At 40.3% G+C, this 14,455-nt stretch overlaps 1 protein-coding gene across 4 annotated transcripts in view; it reads right to left on the bottom strand.

Moving 5' to 3' along the window:
• The window catches only part of STAMBPL1 (STAM binding protein like 1), a 51,385-nt gene that overhangs the window by 29,716 nt on the left and 7,214 nt on the right, over positions 1 to 14,455 (bottom strand). The window contains exon 1 of one of the 4 annotated variants that reach the window (XM_054690641.1): positions 5,319 to 5,902. The exons of the other annotated variants lie outside the window; for them this stretch is intronic. The gene's annotated coding sequence lies outside the window, so the exon portion shown is untranslated. Of the gene's footprint in view, positions 1 to 5,318; positions 5,903 to 14,455 lie in introns of those variants that run through there. 4 annotated transcript variants of the gene reach the window in all.

The following is a 14,455-nucleotide window of genomic DNA, read 5'->3' as shown; positions in this document are numbered from 1 at the left end:
GAGGGGAGCAGAGGGCGTGGCAGGAGAGGTCTGCGCACCATGTGGGACCCTCACTGGTGGCCGGGGATCGAACCGGCACTGCAGAGGCTGTGGGCAGCTTCGCAACCCAGCGCTCAACCACTGCGCCACCAGGGGAGGCCCAAGCACTGCACTATGAAGCAATCCGAAGCCTCTGCAGCACAAGTTCAATCCCTGGCCGGCCAGGGAGAAACCCACATGGTGAGGCAGACCTCTCCTGTCTTGCCTGCTGCTCCCCTCAGCAGTGTGTTTCGGTCAGTCTGCCTGTTCTGTTTCCCACTCTGTCTCTGATGGATCCTCTCACCGCCTCCTCTCCCCCCATTCATTCCCGCATCTCTGGCCTTTACCCCAGCTCTTGTATGCATAAATAAATAAATCTTTAAAAAAAAAATGGAAGGTTTCATTTTGTAAAAAACAAGGTTTCTGCTTCTCTTCAAAAAAAGGATCTGGCACTACTGAGACCAGTACCTGAAACTTTTGTTTGTTATTTGTCTTCTATCCTGTTTAACAGTGCCTGCTGCATATTAGGCATTCAATGTCTATTCACTCAATGTATATATATATTTTTTTCATTTTAACAGTTTATTAGAAAAAAGAAATGCTTGCATAGGTAAAGAGCTGCATTTGAAAGGGACCACAGATTAATCAGGAAAAGGGGGAAAAAAGGGGGGCCTACATAGTCACAGGCAGGCAGAGAGTGGTCTCAATATATATTTGTTGAATGAATACAATTCCCTTAAAATCTTAAAATCTATAGTATATACCACATCACATTTCCAGATATTTTAACGGAAGTTTAGTAAATAGGCAGCTTGAGCTCTGCATTAAAATATATCCCCCTAAAGGCATCAGTCTTCAAGAACATGAACATGTAGTTCATTTAATTCTCCTAACACAGTCCCAGGCATTAATTCAGTCATAGATTCCTTCAACAAACATGGGCTGAACACTTAGGGTATGCCAGACATGACTCTAGTATGTGGAATGTGAACAAAATTGGCAAAGACTCCTTGTTCTTTTGAAGTTTACATTCTAGTGGAGACAGACACCAAAATGACAAACCTTTTCAAGAAATAAATTGCACAGTAGATTAGAAGGTAATATACACTCTTGGAAAAAAGGGCCAAATAAGGGAAACAGGGGTGCTGGGGAAGAGGCGGTTTGGGCAGCAAATGATGGTGTTCAGTGAAGTTTTCAAGGTCCTTCTTACTTTGAAACCTGAAATGAATTGAGGGCTTGAAAGAGGTGAGGGATTAGGAAAGAGTTAGCGCAGATGGTGGCAGTTGTGTTTGTGTTGTGTGTTCAAGAAGAAGTGGCAAGGGCAGCATGGCAGAGGGTGTGGGCAGAGAGGCAAAGAAGGGAAGGAGCCTTACAGACTTCCGCTTTTCCCTGCGTGAAATGAAAGCTATTTAGAAGGTTGAGCAAAGGAGTGACATAAATGTGAAGGGAGGTGAGTCAGTGTCTTGGACAGTAAGGAGAGGTGGTGACAGCAATGGGCCACGCAACAGAATAGTTAGTCTCTGCTGAGAAAATGAAGGTCATTTTCATGTGAGTTTTCCATTTCTCACAGGAGGAAAGGCCAACGTGTCATGATTGTAAGCTAACAGTACTTCAGGGAGGAAGGAATACATGTCACAGTAACAGCACAGGACAGCTGGCAGGACCTTTTCTAGTTCTTCACACTTCAGCAATGATCGTGGGAAGACAGGTTGAAGATGACTTCAAGTGCTAAAGATAAGATAAACATTGCAAGTTGGAGGACCAGAAATAAACTGAAACAAGACACTTGGAGGAAGAAAGCCAAAGGCAGGCAGTTAGTACTCGATATCAAACAAAGAAAATAGAAATTTCCTTTGCAAAACAGAGGCTTTCTGAGAGTCAGCCTGGGCGAGGATCTGGGCTCCATTATCTACTCGCCAGTCATCCTCACTGGACCCTGTGTTCTCCTTCCCCATTCACAACCAGGCTCTGAGCTCCGCTTCATTGCTTCGGAGAGATTTACAACTAATTGAAAACGTTCATGAGGAAGGCTTGATTTGATCCTGCCTGTGCCTAGCCCCACCGCCAGCAAAGCTCACATTCTGTGATTTGCTAATATTGCAAATCTGCCCAGTGATAACAAACCTCTTGAGAGTTCATTTTGCTTGAGAAAACTGTCTTCTTGCCTTTACCTCTAGTCCTCTTTCCTCACCAAAGCCTCCAAAGCCACAACCATTTTCCATTTTGAAAGACCTTTTAAAGAGTATGGCGGTGTCTGCTTTCTGTTAATTCTGGCACACAAGGGCTTAGCGAAGAAGAGGTGTCAAAACCACATTCACTGTGAGCACAAGGAGGCAAGCCTTGTCCCAGCGGTTCAACTAACAGGTAGCCCCAGGAACTAATGAGGTGGTGCCCACTAGTGGGGCATGTAGCAAAAATAAAGTGTCACCCCTGAGGGACCTGGCAGGGAGCAGGAACTCTTTTCAAATCTGACATTCCATAGCTCTGAGTTTATAAAAATGTACTGTCCCCACATACTCACAATTTTACAGCCAAATAGTGAATTTTTTTTTTATTTGGGGGACCCAATTAGATGTCTCACCCCCACCCCTCCAGAGATGTGTGAAAACAGCGCTATAATTCTGACTTAAAATCAGCAGCAAATAGTGCTAAGAATTAACAGAAGAAAATATCTGACATAGCACAGTGCTTATTTTTTATTTTTAACCTTAAGTCCCTTAATTTCCCTTTTTTTTTTTTTTTTTAAGATTTCTTTTTTTATACAGGCACTGGGCACAGTCAGAAGCACAGGAGGGTGAGAGGATTCACCAGAGCCAGAGCGGGGAACAGAACAGGCAGACTGACGAACTACACTGCTGAGGGGAGCAGCGGGCAGCAGGAGAGGTCTGTCATACCATGTGGGACCCTCGCTGGTGGCTGGGGAGCGAACCAGAGCTGCAGAGGCTGCAGGCAGCTTCGCAGCCCAGCTCACAACCGCTGCGCAACCAGGGGAGGCCCTCCATTTCTTTCTTTTAAAAAATATATTTTGTGTGGCTAAGCCCAGAACCCTGATCCATTTTCACACACAAAGCCATATTTTTCACATATAGAGAAGAGACTTGAGGCAGGGAGCAGCTTCCTTAGAGACTAAGCATACAGGGAAGAGCCAGAGGCCAACACCCAAATTTGTCACTTCCTCCCTGGCACTTTCAACCCAGTTGCTACAGGAACTGGATAAGCAGGTGTAGACCGCCCACAGGTAAAAGGCCCACACCTCACACCACCTCCTGGAGACTCACTGCTGATTGGCCAAACCAGCAGTCCTTCTTTCCCCCACTGGGTCAGAGTTCATGTTTTCCAGGAAGAACATGGTGCAATTTACTTAGCTGGATTAGATAAATAAAGAAATTTTCATAACCTAGACTGTGAGCCTTAGTGACCTAATCTAATTTAGATAAAGGGAGATACGGGGTCATTCCCACACCCTAAATAACAGAGGCAGAGGAAGGATCTATGAGTCTAACTTAGAGTGTGGGACCTGTCCTGGGGGAAAAAATGACCTTGCTGGCTATTTTGAAAGATTTAACATTCAAACATTCAAACCAAAAGGTTGCTTTGATATTTCACTCATCTGGAATATCAGTAAATTAGAAATCTGCTGTAATCTAGATGACATGTACCATTGATAAGATGAAAATGAAACTTGATAAGGTGATGCCTCAAAAATTAAAAACAGAAGTACCCTATGATCCAGTTATCCCATACTATTTACCCTTTTTTTCCCACCCAAAAAACCCAAAACCAAACAAACAAAAAAACCCACAGGAAAACACTAACTCAAAGAGATCTCTACACACATATGTTTACCGCAGATTAATTCACAATAACCAAGAGTTGGAAACAACCTCAGGGCCATTGACATATGAATAAAGAAGATGTGGTATATGCATAATGGAATATTACTCAGCTACAAAAAGATGAAATCCTGTCATTTGCAACAACATGAATGGACCTATGCTTGGTGAAATAAATCAGCTAGAGAAGGACAAATATCCTATGACTTCATTCACATGTGGTAGATGTAGAAACAAAACAAATGAACAAACAAACAAAAAGCCCAGAAACATAGCCTTAGACTACAAGAAAAAAACTGTGGTTACCAGAATGGAAGTGGGGAGGGGGATGGGGAAACTTGACAGAGGAGGTTAATTTTATGGTGATGAATGGACTAAATTTTTGGTGATGAACATAACATACAGATGTTGATTTAAAATGCTGGATATGTGAAACTTACGTAATGTTATAAGCCAATGTTACTTTAAATTAAAAAAAACTGATCAGAATATTAAAAACAGAATTTATTGCATTTCCCCTCTATACTTGTGAGTACCCACTAGGTGTCAGGTGCTTGTCTCTTATCCCTACATGGATAGAAGTTAAATAGACCACTGTGATTTAAACTGGATTGCTCAGCAAAAACGCAATGCTTCAGGAAAAATTAATTAAATCACCATTTCCAATGCATGTTTTAAACTATTTTGAGGTAAGTCTAGGCTACCCTGAGGGCAGTCAAGTTGCACTTTTGGCTATAAAATAATTATTTCTCATAATGAATACAATTTGTATCCTTGACACCAGATTGCAGTGGGTGGGCTCCCTTAGTACCAACAGCTCAGGCTCTGAGCTCATACACATCTGAAGGAAAATCCAGTTTCCACCACTTATGAGCTGGGATTGCTACAGCATCTAATTAACCATTTTTGTGCATTTTGTCTTCCTCTATAAAATTGGGGGAGAGGGGGAATAGGAGGGTGGATTTCCCAGACCATCCCTGGATGCAGACCAACCCATGATACCAATGGCTGCCTAGGTGTCCCCTGACCAGCCTCATTGATGGGGGTCACTGTCCTTAGTGCAGTTGTGCAGGAATGCCTCATACAACTAGATAGGTTTAAATGTAGAACATTCCAGGTTAAGGTACAAAATGGTCAGAACATTCCAACTTAATGGCTGTGCCTTCATTGAGGCAAAAACACCTAGGCACTGTACCCACAGACACCCTTATGTTAAAGGTCCTAAATGAGTTTGCTCTATTTACCCCAGTTTGGAGAAAATAAAAATTCCAGCAAAAAAGATAAATAAATAAATGAATAAATAAATAAATGGGGGGTAGGGAAAGGAAAGGGTAACATTTTTCTAAATGAACTCAGTTGAAGCTTAAAGAAATTAATATACAATTACAGTTCAGGCATGGAGTAAGAAACTCAAGGAAATTCAGTTCCTTTTCATATCAACTGGTTATAGAAGTAGAGTTAATTTACCTTGGTCTTCAAATGCTGACTTCTACTGTAGGTAACAGAGATGACTGATGTTTACTTCCTTTTTTGCAATTAGTTTTTAACAGACTGTCTACGCAATAGTCACGCACGCCCCTACCACTCCTCTTCCTTGCAGCAGGCCCCGTCTCACTGGAGACATTCACTTTCCAAGTCTCAGGTCCACTCAGCACTTGACTAGTTGGCGAGTGCCCAAATCTCGGACAATGAGACCAGAAGGGTGAAATCTTTTAGAAAGAATCTGCAGGAGATTTTTATCTCTACTACAAAAAGACATTCTGGAGAACGTGTGCCTTTTCGTCATTGGGGCACGCATCTTCACGGAAGACTTGAAATGCTGCGGCCATTTTAAGAGCCAGAAGAGCATGCGGAGGGTGCAGCATAGAGGGTGAAGTGAGCCTGGCCTGTACATCACCGTGGAGATGCCTAACTCATTCTGCACCGTTCTCCTGAAAACTGTTACTACGTCACCTAGAAGTCCATTGTTCAGCACACCCATAGCATTCGGTAATATGGTGCCTGTGGATACAGGGTTCCTCTCATAATATAAGGAAATCGTTAGCTGCACAAACCCAGTGATCAAAGTAGTGATTCTGTAAAGCTAAAATGATAATGATAGTAATAACAATAATAGAATTTTGTGAGGTTTAACCATTTTGAAACAGATATTTCTAAGAAAAGATTACATTCTTCTTTGAATAAAATACGAATATTATTTAACTCTTTTTTTTTAATGATTTACAATCTTATTTCAATGTACCTGTCAAAAGCAATTGTCCATTTCTAATTCACTCTCATTTAGAAACTTTTTAATAAGCAATTTCTTTACTAAGATTCTTTGACATTACTCTTTCCCTCCTTTTAGTCTATTTGGGTCACTGAAAAATGTAGAATTTTTTGTAAAATTAAAGTATATGCTGGACACAATTTGAAGGGACCTCCAGTGAGTAAATTGTATGCTAATTACAGTGAATGTGCTACATTATTTTTAATTTGGTGGTTCAAAAAGTATCTTTTTTCCCCTCTCTATTGTCTTGTAGTTAAGAGGGAGCAAAGTTCTGTGCAGGTGAGGTATTTTAAGAACTATCTGTCACCTTTAATGCCAAAAAACCCCCCAAGCCCAAAACTGTCATCATGATAGTTACTATTAATACAAAGCTTTCCTTCCCTCATTAATTGAAATGATGCATTACTACAACCACCCTCAACTCTTACAATAGCCTTGTCAGAGAGGAAACATTTGAACTTAGTGATTAAATATGCAGGCTCCAGAGTCAGACCACTTGGCTCAAATTCTGACACCACCATCCACTAACTACAGGCTCACAGCTTCCCAAACCACAAAGTGGGGTTGATAATAATAACTGTTGAAAAGGGTCATTAACAGATGAGGTGATAATGCCTATAAAACACACTGCACAATGCCTGGACTCAGTGAACACTCAACAAATGAGGAATGCCATTATTTCCATTTTACAGATGAGGAAACCATAGCATAAGAATAGGTAACGAGCAAAAGACAGCACAGGGATGCAAAACTAGGTGCCTAGGATTGCAGAGCTCATAATTAGTCACACAGTGAAACTGGAATTAACATTTAATAGCGAATGGTGAAATCAGGGGAAGGTCAAGTCCTTGGAACTTGGACTTGCAGAAATGAAATTTCAGTTCAGCATTACAAAGATCTGATTTGTAATATTCTCTGTGGCAAAGAAATAAAGACCATTCATTTCCCTCACTTGTTCCCTTTGCAGAATGAGTTGATGTCTGTGGACTGACCACCTGGAAAATATTGCAAAGAAATTCAAATGCAAGGGGAGGGTGAGGGGCTGGAAGCCAATGGATTTGATGAAGGATTAGTGGTACTTTGATGGTGGGCATGGTGGGATAACATATATTTTTAGAAGTATGAACCTGTAGGTCTATACCTATTCCTATACTATACCTATACCACTAAAACATACGCAAGGTTGTAAACCAACATTATCTCATTAAACACAATTTTTTAAAAAATGAATTTCAAATGCAATTATTCTACAGGCAGTTTAATTCGAAATATTTGCTGGTTTTTAATATAAGGTTTAAATTGTGCTGTTCAAATGGCATCTCATTCAGTCGTAAATATACTGTTATTATTCTACTGTCTTTTCTTAATGTGATGATTCAATTAATATGCATCACAAAGCATTTGGAAAGTGAATTTCAGCTGTTCTGGAGAAATTCATGTTTGCACAATGATTTTGTCACCATAAACCCATACAGGTAAGTAAGTTTGCTCCTCTGCTACTAAAATACATAAATTTCCTAGAAATAATACTTTCAAAAAAGAAGTCATTAAACTCTAATATATATTTTAGCATAGTTGCTTTTTTACTGCAATTTTCTTTTAAGAAAATATTATCCAGAAGATGTCTAATCCAATGAAGCATAATGAGTCAGAAATAAATTTTAAAAATAACATCATTTTCTTGCCTGCCAGTTGCCAGAAGCTCAGATGAGGTCATTCCTTGAGCATTATTAATCAGATTTATTTAATTTTTATAAATTTCCTAAGACTAGTACTTCAATAAGATGAATTTGGTCCAGCACTACTATTCAAAAGCAAAAGACAGCTATTCTAGAATACTTCTAATCTGCTGCTTCTCCAATATGCCCCAATGATAGCAATCATCTTTTTATTTATTTTTTAAAGATTTATTTATTTATGCATACAAGAACTGGGGTACAGGCCAGAGGTGTGGAGGGTGAGAGGATTCACCAGAGGCAGAGTGGGGAACAGAACAGGCTGACTGATGAAATACACTGCTGAGGGGAGCAGCAGGCGAGACAGGAGATGTCTGCTGTGCCATGTGGGTATCTCCCTGGCGGCCAGGGATTGAACTTGTGCTGCAGAGGCTGTAGCACAGTGTTGTGCTTAACCCATTGTGCCACCAGGGAAGCCCTCATCTTTTTATTAAAAAAAAAAAAAAAAGCAGTTTTATTGGGGAATAACTTATATAACTTATATAACTTCAATATAAGTCCAAGGTATACATCGTGGTTTGATTTACATATATTGTGAAATGATTACCACAATCATTATCCATCATCTATTATATACAAGGAAAAAAATGTTTTTCTTTTTGTAATATAACTCTCAAATCTACTCTCAACAGTATTTTATATGTCCTAGTACTACAGTGTTAACTATTGTCATCACGACCATTACATTCCCAGTAATTATGCATCTTATAATTGTAGCTTTTGACCAAGTTCTTCCAATTCCCCTCGCCCCAACTCAACAAGAATATACTGTTCTACTTGTTGCAGTAGGCAGCTGTAGTCACATTTTTGGTTTCATACTATACAATATCTTCATTGTAGAGGACAAAAGCAAACTAAGCTTCACTGATCTCTAACTTTCTCTGACAGTCCACTTAAAATTGTTTGAAGAGTTCCTCACACTGCTAGTTGTTGGTCTGTTCTGTTAGTTCACCACTCACCCCATTTTTATTTGTTTCTGAAATCGGCCATCAAAAGCTGGAACCCGGGCCTCCCTGGTGGCCTAGGGGTTAAGTCTCAGTGTTGTCACCTTGAAGCTATCACCTGGACTATGTATGGCCTGAATTTGATCCCCAGCCAGGCAGTAGACCTCTCCTGTCTCACCCGCTGCTCCCCTCAGCAGTGTATTTCAGTAGATCTGTCTGCTCTGCTCCCCGCTCTGTCTCTGGTGAATCCTCTCACCCTTGGACCTCTGCCTGCACCCCAGTTGTTCTATGCAATAATAATAATAATAATAATAATAATAATAATAATATAATAATAATAATAATAAGCTGGAACCCCACTGTGAAAATAGGTCTGCATTTTTTCTGTCAATTGCTTAGCTGTTAACCAAATCTAACTGCTTTTTGCTCTCCAGCCTGGTGTTAAGTCAGGTAACTTGCTACCCCTTTGTAACAATACCAGAAGGATCTGGTCACCAGCTACTACATGGACAACAGCTCCCCTCTGTCAGTGATCTTCAGTTAACCCCACACTCCTCTGTGCCCCTTACCACTTCACCTAAAGACCTTCTGCCAAGCCCATCCCTGTGCTCCAGCCCATACTCTAGCCAAGGAAATTCAAATCTTGTCCTCTTGAGTTCCCCACCTGTAGTCTAAGTCCATTCCCCTAGCCTTTTGGGGAGGCAGATCTGAGTCCTGAAATTCCTGCTGAGTTGGCTCCATATTAAAGTCCTTTCCTTTTCCAAACCCTGGTGGCATACCTTTGCCCTTTATGTGCACGGGGTTGATGAGCCCTTGATTCTTCAGCAAGGCCCCCCTGAAGCTGACATCCCCATACTTTGATATAATGGTTCCTGCCCTACCTGCACTGTAATTACTTGGTGGAGGATCAGGGTACTTGTCACAGGCCCCACTCATCAAATTATCTAGGAAGGATGCCAGAGGGAGCTCGTCCTCTCAAGCGACCCAAGAGATCTTTGTGCACATTCAAATTTGAGGCTCACTGCATCAGATAAAACTGCTCAAAGACAGAAACAAATAATCCCCTAAATGCCTGGCCTTGACTTATTAAATAGTCCCCACTGCAGAACAAACCACCTTGGCCTCTATGGCATAGAGGTGCTTCCATTTTCCTCCCACTACCTTTACCAGGCTTCTCAAATATTAATTTTCTGTCTTTTCTCTTATCATACCTTTATTCCATAGGACATTCTTTTTTTCATGAATTTAGCTAGGGCTGACTCTGGGCTTTAGCACTGTATTCAAATATCCTCCATCCATTCCCATAGGATATCCAGCTGTAATTTCAATATGTTCTGAGACTAAATACATCTTCCCGCCAATATGGGCATCTCCAAATAAGTGGAATCATTCATGGGTTTAGGCAACATTATTTCTTGAGCCTCCACTTTGCACTAGGAACCAGTGATACTATGGTGAGCAAAGCGAGAGACAACATCTGATCTTACAAAACCTGTGTCTGCTAGGGGCAGAAGGGACGGAGAGGTGCAGAGATAATTATCTGCACAGCTATGTTATTAAAACTGTGGTTACTACTATGAAGATTAAATACAGGAAATAGTGAGCTTTGCTTTTTTTAGGTAAAAATGTTTCCGAAGTGTTAGTGTGTCCTTGTATCAGAATGATTTGCGTCACTATCATGAAGTTAAATTTAAGCATTTGTTTAAGTTATGTCTGCCAGATTCCTTCCCTGTAAAGATGCTATTTTTTAATTTCGGAATTACAAGGTATCCTGTAGGGAGTTCCTTTGAGGATATGCAAATATACTCTTGACCTCAAATTTTAGCATCTGAAAATGATTTTGGCCTGAAAAAAAATTACCACTGTAGTGTTTGATAATGGTGAATGTTCAATTTTCATTATTCCTTATGCATTTATTAGTTTAGTTGGAGGTTTTGGCTGAAGTTTATTTACTTTCTGTACAAAGTTCAAAATTTTTAGGCTGTCAAATGGAGCTATTTCTTATGGCATCTAGGTTTCTAATATAAAATCACTGATGAGGGCCTCCCCGGTGGCGCAGCGGTTGAGCGCTGGGTTGCGAAGCTGCCCGCAGCCTCTGCAGCGCCGGTTTGATCCCCGGCTGCTCCCCGGCCACCGGAGGAGGGTCCCACATGGCGCGCACACCTCTCCTGCCGCCTGCTGCTCCCCTCAGCAGTGTACTTTGGTCCTTCTGCCTGCTCTGCTCCCCGCTCTGGCTCTGGTGAATTCTCTCACCCTCCCGAGCTTCAGACTGTACCCAGTGCATGTATAAACAAAAAACAAACAAATAAATAAATAAAACATGCCTCTATAAAAAAAAAAATCACTGATGAAAAATGGTCATATCTTATCTTCCAGTTACTTGATGGTTAGATATTTTTTGAATAGTTTGCTCCACGTAGAATTTATTTTTATGCAGAGTAAGACAAGGATACAGTTTATTTTGACAAGTAGGCAAATAGGCCCATTTCTCCTCAATTATGCTTAACTTCTTATTTAATTCTCAACTCTGCTGAATACAGTGGCCAACCCAAGCTAGACACTTAGTATATATATTAAATTGAAATCATCTTTGTCACTATACCTTCATACAACTCAAATATAAAAAAGGAAATAGTCTGGACAGTAATGGGTAAATTTACAGAGAGGAGAGAAAGGCAACCTAGAGAGGAGACAAGTTTGCAACTGTGGAACGAGGTTCCCCACATCTGCACTGAAAGCTGTAAAAGGAATGGAGAAGAGTAACAGTTATTGGGGGGAAGATTCTGAAAGTAAAAACATAGAACTTGGAAGTTAAAAGGACATGCTGGGATTGAGGAGCACAAGCAGGCACAGATATTGTAAATGCTGGCATCTAAAAGAATGGGTCGTGGTGATGCATCAAAGGAGAAAATTTCTTCATCTCAATGAATGGCACCAGCTGCCAATCAATTATACAAAACCTGCCAAAACCTAGAAATAGCCATCCTGCTTCTGCCCCTCAACTCCACATTCAATCTATCTTTTACATCAGCACATTCACCCTCCAAAACATCTCTCGAATATGCATTTTCTCACCATCTGCCTTCACAGCTCCCTAATCTATGCCACCCTTTTCTCTCTGCATTACTGGGGTAGCCTTCGCATTTGATCCATTTGTGTCCATCATACTCCTTTTGACTAATTCTATATACAACAGTTATGTCCTTCAAATATTGTCATCCCTCATATTAATAGCACTCCATTACTGTTAAGATTATGTTTTCATAGGTCCCAGAAAGCTGGGTCTGTCTGGTCCAGTGGCCAACTCCCTAGCCTTCTTTTGCACCTCCCCCTCCGCACTCTGGAAGCTTTCTGTTGCTGTGGTGCACTGTGCATGGTTAATGCAAATATACCCCACACTCATTTCACACTTCGACTTCCTATGCATATTTCCAGTGTTAAGTATCTCCTCCTCAGGCAGGATATTTTTGACTACCTCAGACAAGGTCACACTTAATTACGTATTCATATAGAAACATCAGACAAATCTAAATTGAGGATTTTCTACAAAACAACTGGACAGTGCTCTTAAAATAATCAAGATGATGAAAGACAAAAAGACTGAGGTACTACAATTTGGGATCAAAAGCAAAAAAAAAAAACCTAAGGAGACCTAATCATTAAACGCAATATATGATCCTATGTAGGACCCTGGTCCAGATGGACATTGGTGAAATGTAAAAAAAAATATGTAGATTAGAGAAAAGCATTATAATAATGTTAATTCTTCATCATGATAAACTATTGTGATTATGTAAGTAAAGTGTTTATTTTGGGGGGAAATGGGTAAAGGAGATACAGAAAGTCTATACACTATTTTTGCAATCTTTTGTAAATCTAAAATTACTTTAAAATGAAATATTTGGGCCTCCCCAGTGGCGCAGCGGTCAAGCGCTGGGTTGCGAGGCTGCCCGCAGCCTCTGCGGAGCCGGTTCCATCCCCAGCTGCTCCCTGGCCACCGGAGGAGGGTCCCACATGGCACGCAGACCTCTCCTGCCGCCCGCTGCTCCCCTCAGCAGTGTACTTCGGTCCTTCTGCCTGTTCTGCTCCCCGCTCTGGCTCTGCTGAATTCTCTCACCCTCCCGCACTTCTGACTATACCCATTGCTTGTATGTATAAATAAATAAATAAATCTAAAAAAAATAAATAAAAAATTAAGTCCATTGAAATAATTCTGTTAAAAATATAAATAAATAAAATGAAATATTTCAAATGTTCCAATAGTACCTTAAAATTTCTTCAACACCTAAAAGGACAAGAAGGAAAGTGTTTGCATCACTTGCAACAACTATTAGGTGTATATTATCTCTAAAGTATAGGGAGAACAATAAGGGATAAAGAGTTAAATAAAAATGGGAAAATGGAATGAACAATTTAAAGAAGTATGTAAACATCTAAGTAACATGTGAAAAATGGGGCCTCCCTGGTGATGCAGGGGTTAGATGCAACCTATGAAGCTATCTGAACCACTGCAGCATGAGTTTGATCCCTGCCCAGGTAGCCACCCACATGGCGCAGCAGACCTCTCCTGTCTCGCCTGCTGCTCCACTCAACAGTGTATTTCAGTCAATCTGCCTGTTCTGTTCCCCACTTTGTCTTTGGTGAATCCTCTCACCTCCCACACCTCTGGCCTGTCCCCCGGTTCTTGTATGCATCAGTAAATAAATCTTTAAAAAAAAAGTGAAAAATGTTTGCTTTCATTAATAATTAAGAAACTTTTCATTTAAGCAAGTTGTTTTCATTTAACTAACAAGACATACATGGCCAACCATAGTCAGTATTGATAAAATTAGAAGAAAAAACTTGCATTATTTTTATAATATGCATTCCTGGTGACCCACCAATTTCAATTCTATGATTATCCCCACAAACTCTGCTGCCCAAGTCACACATACAGATATACAGACACATACACACACACAAACACACATACTCACTGCAGAGTGTTTTAAAAATATTAATATTTTGGAAATAAAAACAAATAGTCAACAAAAAGGGATTACACAGTTATTAGAAAGCTGTGGAATGATATATAAGGTATGAATCTAGACTTGTAACACTGATATATAGGTATTTAATATACTTTGGCATCACAAAAAAATGTCTGTAACAACATACACTGATTTATTTTCAACTGTTATTTTAAGGGTGGGATCCTGAAGGACTTTCTCGTTGAATTCATACATTTCTATACAATTTATTAAAAGTATATATTACTTCGTAATTGCACAAGTTATACTGTTTTTAAAACTTTTGAGTACATAGCTCCAGATTTAAATCTTAGTCCTGCCAGAGTCCAAATGTGTACATTTTAATAAACGATGCTCTAAGTATGTTTCTCTGGCCTAAAGTGAGATGATTATGCTCTACCTTGCTTCAGAATATTATTAAGATAACGGTAGTTATTCAAGGGCTCTCTAAATCCACAGCTGAGCTGGCTGGTCTTAGTGTCACAGCATAACATGCAGTTGCTGGAAAGAGCCATTAACAAGTTATAGACCTTCACAAACACAGAGTGGAGAATTCTGCGGCATAAATCCTTCAAAGTTGGTCCTGCCAAATTCAGGATCCCAAGTCTCCATCTTTTGTCTTTTACCCACTTGTTCCCTAATTCTC

This window comes from Talpa occidentalis, unplaced genomic scaffold (assembly GCF_014898055.3).
Source record: "Talpa occidentalis isolate TD23 unplaced genomic scaffold, MPIMG_talOcc4v2.1 talOcc4.8, whole genome shotgun sequence".
Classification (NCBI taxonomy): Eukaryota; Metazoa; Chordata; class Mammalia; order Eulipotyphla; family Talpidae; genus Talpa; species Talpa occidentalis.
Note: the sequence above shows the minus strand (reverse complement) of the source record. Positions and strands in the feature narration are given on the sequence as shown.